General features: G+C 42.4%; 1 long non-coding RNA gene across 1 annotated transcript; it reads right to left on the reverse strand.

Moving 5' to 3' along the window:
• Positions 1-834: 834 nt before the first annotated feature.
• LOC121191876 lies at positions 835-21406 on the reverse strand. Its single transcript, XR_005895158.1, has 3 exons — positions 21366-21406; positions 995-1084; positions 835-868 (listed from the first exon to the last, which is right to left on the reverse strand). It is a non-coding gene; the product is annotated as an uncharacterized LOC121191876 (long non-coding RNA).
• Positions 21407-21506: the final 100 nt, after the last annotated feature.

A 21506-nucleotide genomic window follows, 5' to 3' on the forward strand; every position in this document is an offset into this window, starting at 1 on the left:
AGGACACCCCCCCCCCCCCCCCCCCCCCCCCCCCCCCCCCCCCACACACACACACACACACACACACACACACGAGAGTGACTGTGGAAATACACATGTAAAGAAATCAGTGATGAACAGTCACAGTGAATAAATAGTGTCATACCAACTGGATCGCTGGGGTCAAAAGGGGGGAGGGAGTAGTCCGTGCTCATGGGTGTTTTCATCTGTAATGTCTTCTTCATACTCTCCTCTTCTCCGTTTGTTTGGTCTTTGGACGTCTGTTGCTTTCCTAGAAGAGACAGGGACTGCTTTAAAGTCCAATCTAGGACATACACAGGGGTAAAAAGACCTGGTCCTGGCTTTGCTCAACAAAGCATATAAGCTAATAATTAAGCATTTTCCAAATGGACTTCATGTGTCTTCATCTTGCTTTTATTAAACACCTGCAATGACTTATGGCAAGTACCTGCCCCAAGGACAACGTCCCATCATCTCAAACACTTGAAGAAGAGGTAAATTTGGATAAGCCTGATTCTCTACCCACTGAGGGACTGCTGCTACTCACAGCTTTTCTTCAAAGAAAATCAAAGTGTACCTGTCTCTGCAGTAGGAGCTTCTCTTTATCCTCCTGGTCCTGCATCTTCCCCTGTCCTTCTGTTTTGTCCAACACCAGCATGGTCTCCTCCTTCTTGGCCTGGCTGTGACTGAGAGGACTCTCCTCTTTCTTATCGTCCTCACTCTCTGCGGTCACTGCTCCTATGGCTGGGCTGTTTGAGGAGGAGTCTGCAGGGGCAGCTTCAGGTGGGTTACCTGATGCTGCAGGGGCAGGCACGGACAGGTGTTGGAGCTCTGGGGGTGGAGTCCAGGGTGGGCAGTGGTGTGATTTCTAAACATAAAGACAGATTTCAGGCCAAATTTATAATTTGAAACCAAAAAAAATAAAGAAAAATATCTAGGAAAGACTGTGTTTCCTTGTGTTGGTGGTAGAAGTGAAATCAGTGTGAGGCTGTACCAGTCTCAGGTGTTTGGCTGAGAGAGGACTCAGCCTGTGGAGCTGGTAAGGTGGATGCTGCAGCGGTGAGGACAGGACCGGGTGTTAAACCTCCTAGAAGCAGAAACCCAGAAAAGGACTGATGTAGTGTCCTGAGGGACAGATGTGGGAGCATCCTCCTCCTCCTCCCTGTCTGTGGTTTCCATGGGAACAATAGCAGGAGAACACGGAAGGTCGGTAACATCTCCTACTTCATCTAATGTCACAAAGTCACTCATGTTGAATGGGAAGTGGTCCTCGTCCTCCACCTGATTTCATGACAGGACAAAGAAACGGGGTTGTGGGTTAGGACACAACGGAGACATTTAAGTGTCCAGGTTTTGACCCAGCAGCACCTCCTCACCATTCTGTTCTCAGCCTGTGAGCTGTTACGCTGTGCGTCCGTCCAGGAGCTCTGCTTGTATCCCTCCGACCGGCAAGACCACCTGGATCCGGACAAACCTTCACCGTGTGCTCTCTTTCTCTCCCTCCTCTTTCCCTCCTCTGCCACTCCCTCCTTTCCTCCTCCCTCTTCTCCCTCTCTCTCCTGGCTCTTTCATCCCACTCCCTCTCCCTCTTAGCCCTCTCCTCCTTCCCTCCCATTTCTTGAGTGACCTGGTGAAACAGGGATGAAAAAGAGACATGAAAGCTCACAGGCTGAGCTACACAGAAGAACAACCCGACTCCAACAACAGGCTGACGAGCGCAGAGACACATTTCTGCTGTATGTTACCTTAGGTAGCTCTGGCATGGCCGTCTTCATGGAAGACAGATGCCTTTGTCTCTTGGGCACCTGCAGCCTTGTCCTTTTCTGCTTCAGATGGATTGACTCCTTTATTGTCTCCTGTCTCTGTGTGGCAGTTTTATCAGCAGATGCTTCCCTCATGTCTGTATCCATGACTGCTTCTGCTTTGGCGTCTTGTGCAGCTGAAGAGTGGGAAACAGCAGCGCTAGGCTCATGGCTTCTGATGCTGTCTTTGCTGGCGTTTTCACACAAAGCTTGGACTTCACCAGCCGTCTTCTCTGTGCTCTTCATCTTCTGTTCTGTCCCAGAAGCATCTTTTTCCACCTCCTCCAAAGGAGGTTCAGACTTCTCTATATGGACAGCCTCCTCTTCCTCTGCAGCTGCTGCTGTTTGGCTGCTTTTGCCGTTAGCAGGTGCATCCTATGACCAGACACAAGGAGCTATTGAGCAGTGTGACATCAAACACGTGCACATGGAGCTGACGCTGCAGGACATCATGCCAGTAGTAGATAAGAAATATGTCTAACTGAATAATGAGCAAGCACTGCCAATCAATTACCGACCTCAGACGACTCAAGGTATGTAGTGATGACTTTTGTCTGTGTGTTGGCCTTGGGGTCCGGCTTGCGGGAGAAGACCAGGGGGATGATGCACGGAAACGTCTGGAAGCGTTTGTAAACAGAGAATGCCATGGCTGCAGTCGCCATCTCACAAATGACCTAAGCAGGAAGAGGCACAACATCACATCAACAGCATGTTACATGTCTTTACAGATAAAGAGCAAGATGTGATTTGGAGAAAATGTGATTTGGATTTCCTGCCCAGGACAGAGCTGTGTGTGAGGACATGGATATTCAGGACAGGGGTGGCTGAGGATCTCATGGATTAGCATGTCTGCAGCTGCACAGACAAACAGCACTCACCATGTTGTTGAGCATGAGGGTCTTGATGACGGTACCAAAGCGTGGCACCAATTTTTGGAGCTCAGAGGGCATGCTGGGGACATTACTGATCACCAAGAGCCTGCTCCAGCCCACTGGAACAGAACTCTCCTGGAGGACACAAAAGGACATACAATCACTGATTATCCAGCGGATAATTAGTGGATCAAGGTTGACAGAAGACTAAAGCAGAAGATATACAGAAGACATATTCATTATCATCAGTAAATGAGGGTTTCTGCAAGATTACTATACCCATGAAAAATACTGTTTCCTTACTTTAATGTACTTTTTCTAAGAAAAACTAGTTGTAAAGTTACAGCAGACGTCACGTTTTACAGGACTGTCCCTGTTTATCTACATCTACAATGTAGGACAGAGACAACTGAACACTTACTGCTACAGTTTGACAGTAAGACCCTTCAGCCTGATTTAGGTTTATTACTTTAAAGAGCTTAGTGTAAATGTACATTTGGATCATCTACACTTGTCCCTGGTGTATTTACAGCAAAGTTTATTAACGTGCACTGTCCTTGTTACATCAAGCAATAAATAAGATGTGCATAGAAATATCTAATGGTAGAAATACTCACTAATGGCTCCACTGATCCCATCAGCAGATTGTAGAGAGCCACTTGTGTAAAGAGGTTTTTTAGTGTTAATCAGCAGTTACTGCTCAAGGTTCACAAACAACTAGAAATGCTGCACTAAGCACAAGATGAAAGAAGCAAGCACACAAAAGGAAGATATTTAATATAGAAGATCAGAGCAGAGGAGGAGAAAAAGGACAGATTGAGTGTGTAGACTGTCCACAAAGCAGTCCCACTGAGCCTGTGATAGTAGTTTAAGCTATGACAGAAGCAGCTTGCATGGCTACATGTATTACTGGTGTCCAGGTGTTTTCTCCTCTCCTCCTGGTGTGATCACACCAACCTTTCCCATTTGTTTTGCCAGGATGAGGTCCGAGGGCGTGTCAAAGGGCTGGATCAGCTTGATGATGTCACTCTCTGAGCAGCTGCTCTCAGGAAGTCCTGTGATCAACACCATGCCTTTCTGTAGGAGACATTACAGAACAAGTGAATTTAACAGACATTTAGCTGAACTCAGGTTTTCCTTTTTAATACATTTCCAAACATAAAATTCTGTTTTCAGACTGATGAGGGGGAAAATGACCTGAAAGGATTTTAGTATCAGGCTGAAACAAGAAAATGTGATGGAAGTGAAGGAAACTGTACCTCATCAGACGTCTTGTGTTCAGCCTCAGCTCCTGCAGTGGGGAGTAGGAGGGGAAGATGCTACACTCAGTATGTTTTCATACACATCACAACTACAAGCCAGCAAAAGCAAGACATCACAAACCAGACTACATGTGACTAAGCTACAGTTTATTCCATGTGATCAGGTATAGTTAACAGACTGTGATTTTAACTAGATATACTGAGTATTTCTTGACAGTGATAGATGTGGATATATTAGCACTGACTGCCTGCAGACTAGCAGTGGTGGTTTGTTGTTGTCCTACCTGAGTCTTCCCCGGCAGGACCCTTCTCCTGTCCTGAAGCAGGTCTGCTGTGAAGTCAGAAATAATCATATCTGAGTGCAGGTTTGAAATGGGCAGGTTGAGTGAACAACATACACTACTCACAATAAGTTAGGGAAATTGTTATTTACATGAGTGCTTTTCCTATTTGGTCTTAATTTTAACGAAATAAGTAAAAGTTCCCTTTGATATTACTAATAATGAATGAGAAGAAACACCCTTTTCATTAGTTTAATATTTATTAGCCCAAAAATTTCGACAATAACAAGGGTAGCCCCAAATAACAAAAATTGACAATGTCAGTAGCGGGTGTTTCCACCATTTGCCGCAATGACAGCTTGACAGCGACGTCTCATGCTCCTCACTAGCCTCATGATGTTGTTCTGAGGCAATGCGTTCCACTCTTCCACAAGTGCTACACGCAGTTCTGCCAGGTGACGTGGGGGTGGGGTACGATCATCCAGTCTCTGCTTCAGCTGGTCCCAGACGTGCTATATGGGGTTCAGGTCAGGGGACATTGCTGTCCATAACATATGAGGCACTCCGACTTCCTGAAGTGGAGCTGTGACAATTCTGGCGCGATGTGGTGGAGCATTATCATCCATGAACAGAAAGTTGGGGGTGTGCTGGCGGAATTGGGGGATGATGATTCTATGATGTCTCTGAGGTAAGAACGTGCAGTGACTGAGCCATCTACAAAAACTGAGCCATCTATCTGTTTTGCGCTGACTGGTGATGCCTGCCCAGACTGTTGCACCTCCTCCACCAAAGCGAACCTGTGTCTGTGTCTTGATGCAAGTCTGCTGATGACACACCAAGTTCACGAGCAACATCTGACTGCCTGCCACCGAACCGAAGGTGCGCTATGGCCAGGTGGCGCTGCTCGTCCGTGAGGTGTCAGCCTTTTATACACACAGAATGTTGAAATTGATGCCACATTGAAAAGGGTTGTCTTCTAGTATTACTTGGTATTGGCCCCAATATGTAAGGCACACTGTACACAGTGAGACCATTACGTGGAAAACACAAAATGAAGTGTGTCTATCACCCCAATACAATTGCCTCCCTATCCCAAAAATCTCTGAAGTGAAACAAACACCGTATGTATGACATCCACTGAGTCTCTCACAATATCCCTAACTTATTGTGAGTAGTGTGTATGTATATATATATACATTTTTTTCTCTCCTCCACAGGATCCTACTCTTCATCCCTCCATCACTATGTAAATTTGTATATTGCCAGGTATTTTGTCTTTAGATTGTAAATACTATGTTTTGCACGTTGTTTCCTAGACTTGAATCGCATACACACTACTGCACTTTATCCTTTTTCTTTTCTCCTGTTTTTGCTTGTGAGATGCCTAACAAATGAATTTCCCTGCTGCTGTGGGATCAATAAAGTGCTATCTATCTAGCTATCTATCTATCTAAGAAAATAAGCATCCTCTGTTTTCAAGAAATGGACTGATTACTGAAACATGTTCTTTCTTTTTGCCTGTAATATTCACAACATGAGCAAACTGCAACACTGACTACACTTTGTTTTTCTTCTTTTTTTTTTTTTTTTTTACTATCATCTGTTTGAAACTGCTCTGGAACATCAAATCTCAAAGAGAAATTTCTTGTAAAACACATGAACATGTAGATACTCTTAGACGTACCTTCTGTCCTTGGCTCTTCTCGCTCTCTTCTTCTGAGCATGGCATGAGGATCACGTTGTTGATCTTGCCAAAGGACCCGACCAAGTGCGTAACTTCCTGCTCCGAGGCGTGGTTTGGAATGCCTGTCAGATAAAGCAGACCATCTGAAACAGACGAGCCCAGAGAGGCTGGAGTGGCTGTTTTCTTCTTCTTCTTGGCTGGAGGAGGCCTGGCAGACAACAAAGCAACAGCATTAGTCTTTGGTTAGTTTTAGGCTGAAAGAAGTGTGTAGACATAGTTAGCTGTGGCTGAGCTTGGTCCAAAACAGTGGAATTCTGTGACAAGCTTTACACAACTAAAGAGAAAAACAGCCACTGTGTCAGCCGCCTTGTTACTTGCTGTCTCAGCCATCTTAGTTCCAGTCTTCATCCCGCTCTTGACAGTTGTGATGTTGGACTGTCCACGTTTGGAGCTGTGAGCCGCCTTAGAGGAGGGTGGATGTTTGCTGGTGTCAGTGGAGTCATGGTGTGGATGCTTCCCACCGATGCCAGAGGAACCCCCTGTGCAAAGGGAGGAGGGAAAGCAAAGAAAGCTCCACATCACTCTTGTGTAAGGCTCCAAAACTAGAAGTGATGTCAGAAATCTCAGGTAAACAACAGGTAAAGTGTGATTTTAGCTGAGCACAGACAAACTTTCTTCCCCGTTAGCAGATGACTTTAAAAGAGCTTTCAGAGTCAGACTCTGAACATACATCAGTCTGTAAAGAACAAAGCTACACACTGAGTAACCTGATGATTCCTTGTCCTTCCTCTCAGGCCGCTGCTCTCTGGAGGAGGAGGAGGTTGGGTGTGAGTGAGAGGGACTGTGTGAGCCGGAGTGGCGGCCCTCCAAGCGATGGCCATGTTCTTAGGATAGTGAATGGATGGATGAGGTTAGAAGTGAGTAAACTATCATACAGACATTTCCCCTGATCTGAGTCATTTATTGGTGAAAAGATAATTGTGTATTAAGAACCTGCAGCACCACTGAACAGTCCAGTAGCACTTTAGCAAATGAGCTCACTACATATTTGTATTATTTGTAAGTTTGCAGATGAATATTTAACAGAGTTGTACACTGTTCCACTTTGTAGATGCTGTGCCTGCTCTCTAGTCTGTGGTCTACCTGTGCAGTGGTGGAAGCGAGGGAGATGGTGAGGGGAGTAGAGCTTCCTGTGTGGCCTGTGGGGATGGGGGCCCACCCTGTGTTTGGCCTTAAATTTGTCAATTTTGATTTATCAGCTTTTAATACTTTTTCAAACCCTGCGGACACCCTGGATGAGTAAACTAGCAACTTAGATGGGAAAGTTGAGAACAATGTGTTTAAGTACGTGTTAAACTTTATTTGGTCATAGGAAATATTAGCACAAGAAATAAAGGTGTAAAGGTGAACAAATACTAGAAATGTCTGAGTAAGTGAAATTTGTGTTTTTTTTCCTTGAAGGAATTTGAGTTTCATTTGGGGTAACTATAGTTGCAACTGAACCAAAGCATATAAAGATGAAAAGGTCCTGCTCAGGAATAGACAATCAGTGTATGAAGTAATGTAAATGAATACTTGATGATGTAAATTATGTACAGTAACAGTCAGAAGTTTGGACACACCTTATGATTCAGTGGTTTTTCTTTATTTTTCTGACTTTGTACATTGTAGATTGATACTGAAGACGTGAAAACTATGAAGGAACAAAGATGGAATTATATAGTTAAGAAAAAGTGTGAAACCAAGCAGAATATGTTTTGTATTTTGGATTGTGGGAAGTAGCCACCTTTTGCTTTGATGACAGCTCTGCACACTGTTGGCATTGTGTCAATGAGTTTGATGAGGTAGTCACCTGGAATGGTTTTCCAACAGTCTTGAAGGAGTTCCCAGAGGTGCTGAGCACTTGTTGGCTGTTTTCCCTTCAGTCTGCGCTCCAAGTGATCCCAAAGCATCTGAATTGGGTGTAGGTGAGGTGACTGTGGAGGTCAGGTGGTCTGATGCAGCACTCAATCACTCTCCTTCTTGGTGAAATAGCCCTCACACAGCCTGGAGGTGTGTTTGGGGTCATTGTCCTGTTGAAAAACAAATGATGGTCCAACTAAGCACAAAGCAGATGGGATGGCACGTGGCTGCAGAATGCTGTGGTAGCTATGCTGGTTAAGTGTGCCTTGAATTTGGAATAAATGAGCAAGAGTGTGAGCAGCAAAGCACCCCCACACCATCACACCTCCTCACATAAAGAAAAAACAGTGAAGGAGAAGGTGTGTCCAAACTATTGACTGGTACTGTAAATAAAGCAGCAATGATTGAGGCTAAGTGGAAGAGACACAATACTGTGGTGCTGAATTGAATAATAGGGACTACAGACAAGTTCCAAAGCATGTGTTTAAAGTGTGCATTGTCATCTCCAAGGATGACAGGAAGCCCACGGAGGACTGCTGTTGGCTTTACAGTAACATGTGTACTGTGAAAAAAAAGGGAAATAAAGATGAGTCCAAAAAGGTGAAGGGGAGACAATTAACAGCTGTGTATACAGTTGCGCAAGTTTACTGTCCAAATAATTTAAATGTTTTTGTACTGTGTGTGTGAGAAAGCTACCTGAGGTGCGACTTGCTGCAGATGCTCCTGAAGTTTGTGGCCGGCATGTCCCCCTTTGGACTTGAAATGTCAAAGAAGCGAGGAGTGTATACCATCCTGACCAGCTGCATCACTGTGTGGTATGGCACCTGCACCGTGTCCTGTCAAAGGAAAACTACATCAGGTAGTGAGAGCAGCTGAGAGGATAGTGGGTGTCTCTCTCTCCCCTCCCTCCAGGACATCTAGCACACTTGCCTCACCTGCAAAGCCCTCTGCATTGCAGGCGATCCCACCCACCCGTCCAACAGCTTCTTCAGTCTGCTGCCATCCAGAGGGAGACTGAAGAGCCTCCAAGCCAGGACCAGCAGAATGAGAGACAGCTTGGTCCACCAAGCTCTGGTGTTGGTTTGGACATTGTTACATGCAAGAGATCATGTCTTAAGCCTGAAAGAGTTGACCAGCTTGTCTTCCTATTTCTCAACCTGAAAGAAAAGTTTGATGCTGAGGTTTAATTTTATGTCAGAACAAGTCTCTTCTACCTCTGAAACAGTTCATTTAATAGCACTAGGCCTATTACTTTACTTGAAAACTGAATACTGTATCTGAGTGGGTCTGTTACTGTACTTTATTTCTTTACACTTTATTGCATTACTTGAAAACTGATTACACCATCAGATATTTCTGAATGGTATTTGTTCATTTAATATATTACATTTTAATTTATTTTATTATAGTTTTTTTAATTGACCAGTAAGAAAACAGTAACAAAAAGACTTCATTGTTTCAATCTTTAAAATTGTTTAATAAAACAAAAGGAGAAAAGATAAGATAAATTTGCATTCTTGTGTGGATATATATAATTTTAAGAAGAAATTCTATATCGGGATACAATTTTTTTCCCATATCGCACAGCACTAGGATGCTGAACTCTCTCCCCGTCCTGCCGTCCCTCTCCCTGCTGACCCCCGCACACACCAACTCTGGACCCTGACCCACCCACCCCCTCTGACCCCCACCACCAGAACTATGGACTCACACACACCACCAGTCTGATCTGAACTCACACCTGCACTTTAACTCAACTGCTGCTATGTGCCCTGCTGCTGCTCAAATGACATATTGGAGCTAAAATCACACACAAATTCTGTGACACACCTATTTGTATTATTGGTATTATATACAAGATTATCTGTATTACCATATATACCAGTTCATCTGTATTATATAAAAGCCCTTTCTTTCTCTACTAAGTTCTCTTTCTCTATCTGATAGTGTTATGTTTATATAACACACAGTGGACAGCACAGTGCCGACCCTGCTAAAAGCCTGGGATGCAGCCTATAGGTCAGGAGATAGGCTGGCTTACAGCAGGGCCCGGAAAGGAGTGAAAAAGGGCATCCAGGTGGCAAAACACAGCTACAAGCAGCACATTGAGGAGCACTTGAATGATAACAACCCACGTCAGGTAACATGTGGAAAGGCATCAGGACCATCACGGATTACAAGAGCAGCGACCAGCAGGTCGGCTATGATCACATCTTAAATAGCTTCTTGGCACGCTTGGACTCTCCAAGCAGCAGAAGGACTGTACATCTTCCTCAGCCAGAGGTGCAGCATCAGCCTCTCGTCCTGCAGCTGCACCAAGTGACCTCCGCCATGAGGAGGTTCAACATCAACAAGGCTATAGGTCCAGACAAGGTGTCAGGTCGTACCCTGAAGTCATGCGCTGAGCATCTGGCAGGAGTTTTTCTGGACATTTTCAAGCTGTCCATGCAGCTTTCCACGGTCCCTGTATGCCTGAAGTCCTCCATCATTGTGCCTGTGTCCAAGAAAGCAACCATCACCTGCCTCAATGATTACCAACCTGTCGCTCTGACTCCAGTCATCATGAAGTGCTTGGAGAGGATCCTCCTAAAGTACATCAAGGACGCCATCCCTGCTGGCCTGGAGAGCATCCAGTTTGCCTACAGGGAAAAGCGTTCTACGGAGGATGCAGTCTGGTTAGCACTTGACACAGCCCTGACTCACCTGCAGCATCTTAACACCTATGTTACAGGGCCACAATCAAAACTTTTACAGGTCCACAATCAAAAGCGTCCTATGCCTCAGTGTGACAGTGTGCTATGGTAGCTGCACAGAACAGGGGATTGTCGGCCATCGGCTAGCAGATCTGGACTCAGTTTACGCTGCTCGAGTGCAGAAAAGGGCCAGACGCATTGCGCATTGCAACAGATCCCACCCACCCGGGCAACGCCAAATCACCAACAGACTCAGGGACTCCCCAGCACTGTAAAAGCAACTGCCCCACTGCAGTGAAAACACTCAAATCCCATCCCCATACAAGACCCTCAAACATGCCCCCAACCGCACCCCCACCCCTGCTGATGCTGACAACCACATAGAACACAAACACTCACAGCATTCCATACACTGGACTTGCACTAAGCAGCACTTTATTACTTATTTACTATACTTTGTGTTTATATTTTCACAAGTGTTCTTTTTTAAGGATTTGTGTTATTTATTTATATGTGTGCCTTAAAGCCAGGAGTCTCTGCAAAATTTTGTTATGTTCGCATAATAACAATAAAGACTCTTGAATATGTTATTTTTGTATAGCTATTTTTCTAATGTATCTAGTGTAACACTGTGGGCCTAGGGAGCACTGCAATTTCAAAACCTGTGTATGACCTGTACATATGGTTTTGACAATAAAACTGACTTATAACGTCGTTAGCGCTAGCTTACAAGTGCTCATTACACCAACGTGTGTAAGCTAGCGCTAGCCCTTCCCATAGATCTTGTAAAACTACTCCTTCATTCTAACTTTTAGGATAACTCAAAGAATTTCAGCAAACGTATTGTGCTTCTTAACAGTTGCTAAATCAAGTGCTACAGCCATTGATGCTGCAGTAAATCTTTAATGTTAAGTGGGACACTTAGAGAAAGCGCTAACGACGTTAGCGCTAGCTAACGCGCTATCTACACATGCTGTGGTGTCTGATGGGACCGACTCCCAGCAAAATAAATAAATAAATAAAAAGGCTGTGTCATTTCAGCTTGCTTAGGAGTATCTGAATTGGCAATCTGAAGACATACGGTTAACCTGAAACCTTTCGCCGACAGATGAGGCATAAGACCTAAAGAACTTACTAAATAAAAAGCCGATAAAATCTTCCAGTTTGCAGCAACTTATCTTAACATGACAGAGACAGAAGCTTTCTTCCCGCTTTCAACGTGCTTGCGTACATTACCGAGCACGTCTTCACGGGGAAATGCGCGTGTCACACAGCCAAGTGCTGCCACCTAGTGTCGGGCATAGGTGTCAGGTTGTGAGGACGGCTCTTCATCGCTCATACTTTCTCAGGCTGATGACTTTCTTCACTAAAAAGTTTTATTAACTAAGTTTAACATCGCAGAGTTAGCAAAGTAAGCACACATCAGTTAAGATCGCTTCTTATTTTAAGTTATATTAGCAATTCCATTTTACAGTGTTCATACCTACGCTCTTTGCTCAATATTCAAAACTCTAGTCTCAGTCTTTGCTCGAGCAACTTCATTAACCTCGTCATTCCAAAAGCCTGCACCTCCTTTGGTTGCTTCTCTTTTCAATTTTCTGCCGCAAACGACTGAAATCTCTTACAACAGACTCTAAAACTCAGCTCTTTAATACCATTCTCTTCTTTTAAGATTACATTACAAACCATAATCCAAGATCCTTGTACTTGTTTTTAGTAATTTGCCATGAACCTCACTGTATATATATGCACATATTACACTGTCATTTTGATTGATATGTAATGAATTTGTACTGTGATCCTTTGTCTTAGCTACTGGATTGTGTCTGTGGCCAGGTTGTCACTGCAAATGAGAATTTGTTCTCAATGGACTTACCTGGTTAAATGAAGCTGAAATAAAATCCTACTATATATGCTACTGTATATATGTATGTGTGTGTATTTTTAACACTTGTGGCCATTCATCAGTTTATTCCATTCTTTCATACACCTTTCTGCTGATATTGATGGTTAACACAATTCTTGAAATGAATCCACTTTTTAATGTGCAATAAAGGTATTTATGAAGCTCTTGCTCTGAGTTTGTTGCTGTTTCTTTTTCATACCTTATCTGGTTTGCACTCTATTGTAACCATCCAAGAACACACTGATAGAGGTTTTTCCCACAATTTGTAATTAATTACGAGTCCATTTCTGTATTATCTTTAATCAGCTACATAAATAATAGAAATGTTGATTTAATATTGCTGTCTATATTGGAATGTCTGCTTTCCTCATGTGTCTTTTGTACTTGTACCAATTTTAATGACGCTGAAAACATTAATTCACCAAAGCATCCTGTTAGATTCATTATGAGCTTTATGGTAAATCTGGAAAAACCTGACGAGTAGTTCATAGAAAATGAACTCAGTGCCATTACTGTTGGGGGTTACAGTAGGTTTATTTGAAATTCAATATAACTGTGACCACAAATGAATAAGGCACATTATGTCTTCATTTACAATAACTAGTTGGGAAAAATAAAACTGATATTGACAGTTGATACAATTGTTGAAATGGATACAGTTTTTAATGTGCAATAAAGGTATTTATGAAGCTCTTGCTCTGAGTTTGTTGATGGTTTTTTTCATAACTTATCTTCATTCTGTTGGCACAGATGGTTGAGTTTTCAGAGTCACATTTTGAATAAGACTCAAGGAAAAACATTTTAGCTGAGACATGATGGATCACTATGAATCACATGCAACATCTTGTCCGGACAGGTGCATGAATGTGAGCTTGAGCTGTGGATGATCATGTATGAACCTACAGTATTAAATGAAGTCATACATGACAAATGTTCAAATCAAAGTGTAGAGCTGCACTTGATCATTTTTATTCTTTACACTGCCTTTGGAATGCTTTTGAATTTTTCAACAATCTGACTGATGTATCAGAACACCCCTACACTTGCTGGGATTTTCACTCGCAACAGTTTGTAGAGTTTAACTGTGAATGTAGTCAAAAGCAAAAAGCATCCAGTGAGCAGCAGCTCAGAGGAGGTGTGGCTCGTGACGTCACCATCTCACCTGCCTTTGATCCCCAGGCAACGGCTCTGGCGTCACTACGGCGGCAGCCAGATGATATAAATGAGGAGCCTTCCTTCACTGACTCAACGTTTCTGAGGAGGTAGGGACAGCTCTGGTGGCGGTGCGTCGCCGGTGTCTCAGGCTACCAACGTCTTTGCTGGGGGCATTCAGTCGCTTTCGATCCGCTCATGCTGCGGATCCTTACTGATAACGGTTCATTTTGAGCGTCTGTGAGGTTAATATCCAGGAGAACTGAATACAGATGTGACCCGGGCCACCAGACTCTGTCCTTCTCTCTCGCTCCCTGAGAGAGAAACAGAGAGTTTTTGCTCTCTCTTTCTCTCTCAGGGAGCGAGAGAGAGAAACACAGAGAGAGATGCTTATTTAAATTTCCATGTATTGAAATGGAAATAATGTATATACATTATTAGAGTTTTTGCCTCTCTGTTTTCTCTCTGGGTTCCTCCTCTCTCTCAGGCAGAGAGAAAGGGAAGAGCAAGAGATCTCTCTCTTATCTCTCTCAGGCAGAGAGAGCGAGTTACACCAGAGAGCTTGCCCTCTCTCTCCTTGAGACAGATAGAGATCGAGATGTTTTTCCTCTCTCTTTCTGTCGATGGAGAGGGAGGGAGCGAGAAGGAGAGCGTTTTCCGTAACGCCAGTGGCGGTTTTTGGCACAAGCTACTACTCACTGGCCTTGCTGTCATCAGTATCAATCATTCAATAGAGAAGCAGATTTCGTATAATGACGTTATTGATGATTTTGCATCAAGGAAGGCCAGAAAGCTCAGGTTTTAGTTTTAGTTTTAGTTTTTTCTTTGCTGTTCTTAGTGCAATAGTGTTAGAATTAGATTTCCTGTAGTGTGATTTCATTTGTGTGATGAAGGATTTGTGCTATTCAGAATATTTCTTCTATATTTTATTTTTATATTATTCTTTTATTTTTTTAATTATTCTAAAATAATGAAATTAAATTGTTTTTTATCTTATATCATTATCTGCTGTTGTTATGTATGATTGTGTATATTTTTGCCACTTTTATGTATATAGAGTATATTTATTTAATTTCTGATAACTTTAATTTCGAGTAATTCAATGTAGAACCGCCACTGCGTAACGCTAACCCTGTTTCTCCACCGAAAGAGGGTTAGTTCTATTCTACAGCATTCTGTTCTGTGTTCTCTGCGTTCTCTGCTTCTTTCTTTCTCTGCTTCTCTCTATCTCAACTTCTCTGCTGTTGTCTTTCTCTTCCCTCCGCAGACAGTTCTTCTCTCCTTCTCTTTCGCCACGAAAGAGGAGAGAAGAACTTTCTCTTTCTCTGCTTGTCTTTCTCTGCTTCTCTGCTCTTCTCTCTTTCTTATCTTCTCTCTTTCTCTTCCCTCCACAGAGAGAAAAAACTCTCTACAGTGTTACTACAATATAAGGAATGCTGTAGAAGAGAACATAGAACAGAATATTGTAGAATAGAACGTAGAACGGAATGCTGTAGAAGAAAACGTAGAACAGAATATTGTAGAATAGAACGAAGAACAGACTGCTGTAGAAAAGAACATAGAACGGAATGCTGTAGAAGAGAGCGTAGAACGGAATGCTGTAGAAGAGAACACAGATCAGAATGCTATAGAATAGAACGCAGAATACTGTAAAATATAACTTAGAAGAGAATACTGTACAATAGAACATAGAATACTGTAGAAGAGAACGCAGAACAGAATGCTGTAGAATAGAACGCAGAACAGAATACTGTAGAATAGAATGTAGAACGGAATGCTGTAGAAGAGAACGCATAACGGAATGCTGTAGAAGAGAACGCAGAACAGAATGCTGTAGAATAGAACGCAAAACAGAATGCTGTAGAAGAGAACGCAGAACAGAATGCTGTAGAATAGAACGTAGAACGGAATGCGGTGGAAAATAACGTAAAACGGAATGCTGTAGAATAGAACGTAGAACAGAATACTGTAGAATAGAACGTAGAACGGAACACTGTAGAATATAACGCAGAACGGAATGCTGCAAAATAGAACGTAGAACAGAATACTGTAGAATAGAACACAGAACAGAATACTGTAGAACCGAACGTAGAACAGAAAACAATGCTGTAGAATAGAATGTAGAACGGAATGCTGTGGAATAGAACGTAAAACAGAATGCTGTAGAATAGAATGTAGAACAGAATACTGTAGAATAGAACGTAGAACGGAATTCTGTAGGAGAGAACGCAGAACAGAATGCTATAGAATAGAACGCAGAACAGAATACTGTGGAATAGAACGCAGAATGGAATGCTGTAGAAGAGAACGTAGAACGGAATGCTGTAGAAGAGAACACAGAACGGAATACTGCAGAAGAGAACGTAGAACAGAATACTGTAGAACAGAACGTAGAACGGAATACTGTAGAATAGAACGTAGAACGGGATGCTGTAGAATAGAACGTAGAACGGAATGCTGTAGAAGAGAAGGTAGAACGGAATACTGTAGAATAGAACGTAGAATGGAATACTGTAGAATAGAACGCAGAACGGAATACTGTAGAATAGAACGCAGAACGGAATTCGGTAGAATAGAACGTAGAACGGAATGCTGTAGAATAGAACGTAGAATGGAATGCTGTAGAAGAGAACGTAGAACGGAATGCTGTAGAAGAGAACACAGAACAGAATACTGCAGAAGAGAACGTAGAACAGAATACTGTACGTAGAACAGAAAACAGAATGCTGTAGAATAGAACGTAGAACGGAATGCTGTAGAACAAAACGTAGAACGGAATGCTGTAGAAGAGAACACAGAACAGAATGCTATAGAATAGAACGCAGAACAGAATTCTGTAGAATAGAACGTAGAACGGAATGCTGTAGAAGAGAACTTAGAACGGAATGCTATAGAATAGAACGTAGAACAGAATACTGTAGAATAGAACGCAGAACAGAATACTGTAGAATAGAACGTAGAACGGAATGCTGTAGAATAGAACGTAGAACGGAATGCTGTAGAAGAGAATGCAGAACAGAATGCTGTAGAATAGAACGCAGAACAGAATACTGTAGAATAGAACGTCGAACGGAATGCTGTAGAATAGAACGTAGAACTGAATGCTGTAGAAGAGAACATAGATTAGAATTCTGTAGAGTAGAACGTAGAACACTGTAAAATATAACTTAGAAGGGAATACTGTGTATTCCTTGCAGAGAAAGAGAGTTTGTTTTCTCTTTCTTTCTCTCAAAGTTCTTCTCTCTCTGAGAGAAAGAGAGAGTTTTCTCTCTCTTTCTCTGTAAGGCACTGTATAATTAATGAATAAATTGAATTGAACTGATGGCAATAAAATAAGAGTTAGAATGATATCCTCCATCATCTCTGCCCTTCATTTTCATACAGTAGATAAGATAAGATAAGATAAGATAAGATAAGATAAGATAAGATAAGATAAGATAAACCTTTAATAGTCCCACAATGGGGAAATTCCACTGTTACAGCAGCAAAGAGCAGATGCAATAGGGTACAAGCACTCAGAATATACAGAATATACAGATAATACAGATAGAATGTAAAGACTCCAAGAAAAAAAATGACTTATTAGAGGAAACAATAATAATAAATACTATAAACAGTATGACCAAAGTGACCATGTGCACTGTTTGAACAGTAAGAGAAATAAAAAGAAGAAAGGCTGCACATATAGCAGCAATTTTAAGTCCAGGAGTGAGTATGTATGTGTTTTGTGTGCATGTGGTTTGCTCAGCACAGTTGGTTGTAGTTCTTTAAGTGGAAGAAGAAAATATCTTCTTGAATCCACATCAGCAACTTGCCATTGAGGAAATATCCAAATTACAAGTAGGCACGTTACAGGCCATGAATGAGGCAAAGTGGTAAATGCAGTTCCAAAAGTCACAATTGGAAGAATCCAGATGGCTCAAATTACAAAGTGTGGAAACATTACAGATAGCTGTTACTGTAGTATGACTGAGGTGTACCATGTTGGAAATAAAGCTCTTTATACTGTATACAGACAGTATTAGATGACAGTATTAGTAACAATCAGTGTGGAATTCAGCCCAGCACAGAGTACCATTGTGCCTTCAAGGAAACTTTGCCGGAAAGTTTTCAGAAAGACGGAAAAAAGAAGCAAAGAAGGAAAAAAAGAAAAGAAAACATAAGCTCAACAAAATATATGTGTAGTTTTTTGCAGCCTGGTTTAAAAAAAAATCACATCAACACACACACATGCACACACACACATACAGTTGTGCTCATAAGTTTACATACCCTGGCAAAATTTGTGAAATATTGTCCATTTTTCAGAAAATATGTTTGATCATGCAAAAGCGTTTCTTTCATTCAGAGTTAGTGGTCAGGCAAAGTTATTTATTATCACATAATTATATTTGCTCTTTTTAAATCATAAAGACAAGTTGAAACACCCAAATGGCCCTGATCAAAAGTATACATACCCTTGAAGTTTTGGCCTGATACTATGCACACAAGTTGACACAAACAGCTTTAAATGGCTTTTAAGGGTCACTGTCCACACCTGTCACTTGTTTGGCTGTAATTAGTGTGTGTGTATAAAGAGTCAGTGAGTCTATGGGCTCCTGGCAGACGCCTGCACATTTCATCTAGTGCTGCACTGACTTTGCTGGATTCTGAGCCATGGGGAAAGCAAATGAACTATGAAAAGACCTACAAGAGAAGGTATTTGAACTTTAGAAAGCAGGAAAAGGATAGAAAAACATATCCAAACATTTGACAATGTCAATCAGTAGTGTTCAAACTCTGATGAAGAAGTGGAAAATATGGGCTTCTGTTGATACCAAGCTACGCTCAGGTAGAGCAAGAAAAACTTCAGCCACAAGTGCCAGGAAAATTGTTGGGGATGCAAAGAAAAAAGCCAGAAATAACTTGAGCTGACATATAGGCTTCTCTACAGAAAAGTGCTGTGGCTGTTTGAAGATGCACAGTGGAGGTAGAAAGCGGATGTTTGGGCAAGATAATGTCCCTTGCCACGCATCCAGGTCAAGTAGAACTTGGCTGCAGGAGCACAATATCCAGGAATTAGAGAGACCAGCTCAATCCCTGGACATGAGCCCCATTGAAAATCTTTGCTGGATTATCAAAAGGTCTGTTTTAAGCAAAAAATTTGGAAGAATTAAAAACAGTAATTGAAGAAGAATGGGAGAAGATTACCCCTCAACAGTGTGAAAGGCTCGTGGAGAACATGCCAGCCAGGATTAAAGCGCTACTGCGTCCTAATGGCAGTAACGCTAAATATGAATTTTGTTATGTGATGGTTTCTTCATATTTTGTTCAGTTTTGAAGACATTCTTTGCTATTTGTTAACTTTGATACCGACTATGTTGAAAACTGACATGTTGACACCATGAAGAATTTACTTTTGCTTTTTTTGTCTTGATAACAATAAAGAAATGATTTTTGTTTGTGTCTGTCTGATGCAGCCACACCTTGTGAAATCCCAAAAAAGATTTTGGGATGTCATACCTTGTTGTTGTTGGACAGTTATGAAGACTGGCCCGTCTAGATGCCACTGTCCCCAGCAGATATCTGTCTATCTATCTACTATATCTGTAAGAAAAGATCTTTGACTCACAGAAAAGCTAATCTAAGTGATGATATGAAGCCTTGTGAGGTATGAAAGGATTTGTAAGACTGTGTCAGAAACAGGTTGATGCTCTGAGCTTAGAACAGAGTGTACTGCCATCTTGTGCTGAAATAAATGTCCTGCTAATAAGCTGGGACTTGACAAGTGCCATACAAAGGATCCCTGGTTTGAGTGTTTACCCCACAGTCACTGAGGCGTGGACGTCACTGGCTGTAGTCATGCCAAGGTTGTCTAAGGCGTGTGGCCAGTGGCTCTCACTGCGGGAGGAGCTGCTGGAACTGGGCTGGCAATTTGATCCTCAGCTCCTCCTGTCCACGTGCAGAAGTGGCAAGCACTGCCATCAGTGTGTGAGTGTGTATTTGAATGGGTAAACAAGAGCCAAATATAAAACCCTTTGGATACAAGCACTATGTAAATGACAGGCAACATATAGAATAGCAAATAGTGTGAGTAGCAGACAGTCTAAAATAGTGTATTAGCAATTTACTGTACATGTCAATGAAAATAAGTGCAGGTGTAAAGATACAAGTTGATGCAGTGAGATTTTCATCTTTGCTTTAAGGTTATTGTGATAACAGTGTGTGGTTTTATGATGCTATAAATCATTGATAACAGACTTCTATCAAATATTATCAGACACTGAGATTGTGAATGAGCGACAAGCCACAATTTAGTAAATACATTTTATTGATATCGTATTTATTTAAATGGAGACATGAGACTAATCTATACCAGTGTGAGAATCTGGACCTTGAGTGAGAAATAAAGAGACGATACAAAAGGAGTGGAATGGCAAAACTGAGTCAAAAGCTTCACAGCCACATTCAGCTGGGGTCTGGTTTGTCCGTCACATTCACCGTCTTCTCAGTCTGTAGGTATTTCTACAAGAGGAGGAAAAAAGGAAAAACACTCTTTGTGAACACACGTGGACGTTTTATCACCTGTATGACAGTAAGTGTGAAAATGGAGCAGAATAAAAGAGGAAGAAACTGCAACAAATAACCATGAGCTGCCTACCTTTAGGTTCTCGTAGTGTTTGATGGTTTTGCAGTGGTTGATCTCAGCTTCTTTGGTTCCGCTGAAGAATGGATTACATACTGTACAGAAGAAAGCGGTCTTTGGGACTAAGAACTCCATACCTGAGGACACACACACACACACACACACGAGAGTGACTGTGGAAATGCACATGTAGAGAAATCAGTGATGAACAGTCACGGTGAATAAATAGTGTCATACCAACTGGATTGCTGGGGTCAAAAGGGGGGAGGGAGTAGTCCGTGCTCATGGGTGTTTTCATCTGTAATGTCTTCTTCATACTCTCCTCTTCTCCGTTTGTTTGGTCTTTGGACGTCTGTTGCTTTCCTAGAAGAGACAGGGACTGCTTTAAAGTCCAATCTAGGACATACACAGGGGTAAAAAGACCTGGTCCTGGCTTTGCTCAACAAAGCAGATAAGCTAATAATTAAGCATTTTCCAAATGGACTCCATGTGTCTTCATCTGGGTGCTGTTATTAAACACCTGCAATGACTTATGGCAAGTACCTGCCCCAAGGACAACGTCCCATCATCTCAAACACTTGAAGAAGAGGTCAATTTGGACAAGCCTGATTCTCTACCCACTGAGGAACTGCTGCTACTCACAGTTCTACTTCAAAGAAAATCAAAGCGTACCTGTCTCTGCAGTAGGAGCTCCTGTGTCTTTGTCCTCCTGGTCCTGCATCTTCTCCTGTCCTTCTGTTTTGTCCAACACCAGCATGGTCTCCTCCTCCTTGGCCTGGCTGTGACTGAGAGGATTCTCCTCTTTCTTATCGTCCTCACTCTCTGCGGTCACTGCTCCTATGGCTGGGCTGTTTGAGGAGGAGTCTGCAGGGGCAGCTTCAGGTGGGTTACCTGATGCTGCAGGGGCAGGCACGGACAGGTGTTGGACCTCTGGGGTGGAGTCCAGGATGGGCAGTGGTGTGATTTCTAAACATAAAGACAGATTTCAGGCCAAATTTATAATTTGAAACCAAAAAAAAAAAATAAAGAAAAATATCTAGGAAAGACTGTGTTTCCTTGTGTTGATGGTAGAAGTGAAATCAGTGCGAGGCTGTACCCATCTCAGGTGTTTGGCTGAGAGAGGACTCAGCCTGTGGAGCTGGTAAGGTGGATGCTGCAGCGGTGAGGACCGGACCGGGTGTTAAACCTGACGACCTGTCTGAGGAGTCAGCTGTTTGTGCTCTCACGGGTTCGGACTCCGATACTTGTTGATCAGACTTGAGCAGAGTCGCTGTGGCATCCGATACTGCTGTTTCTATGGCAACCTCCATGGGTGTGTCCTAGAAGC

The sequence above is a fragment of the Toxotes jaculatrix genome, chromosome 13, assembly GCF_017976425.1.
Source record: "Toxotes jaculatrix isolate fToxJac2 chromosome 13, fToxJac2.pri, whole genome shotgun sequence".
Lineage (NCBI taxonomy): Eukaryota > Metazoa > Chordata > Actinopteri > Toxotidae > Toxotes > Toxotes jaculatrix.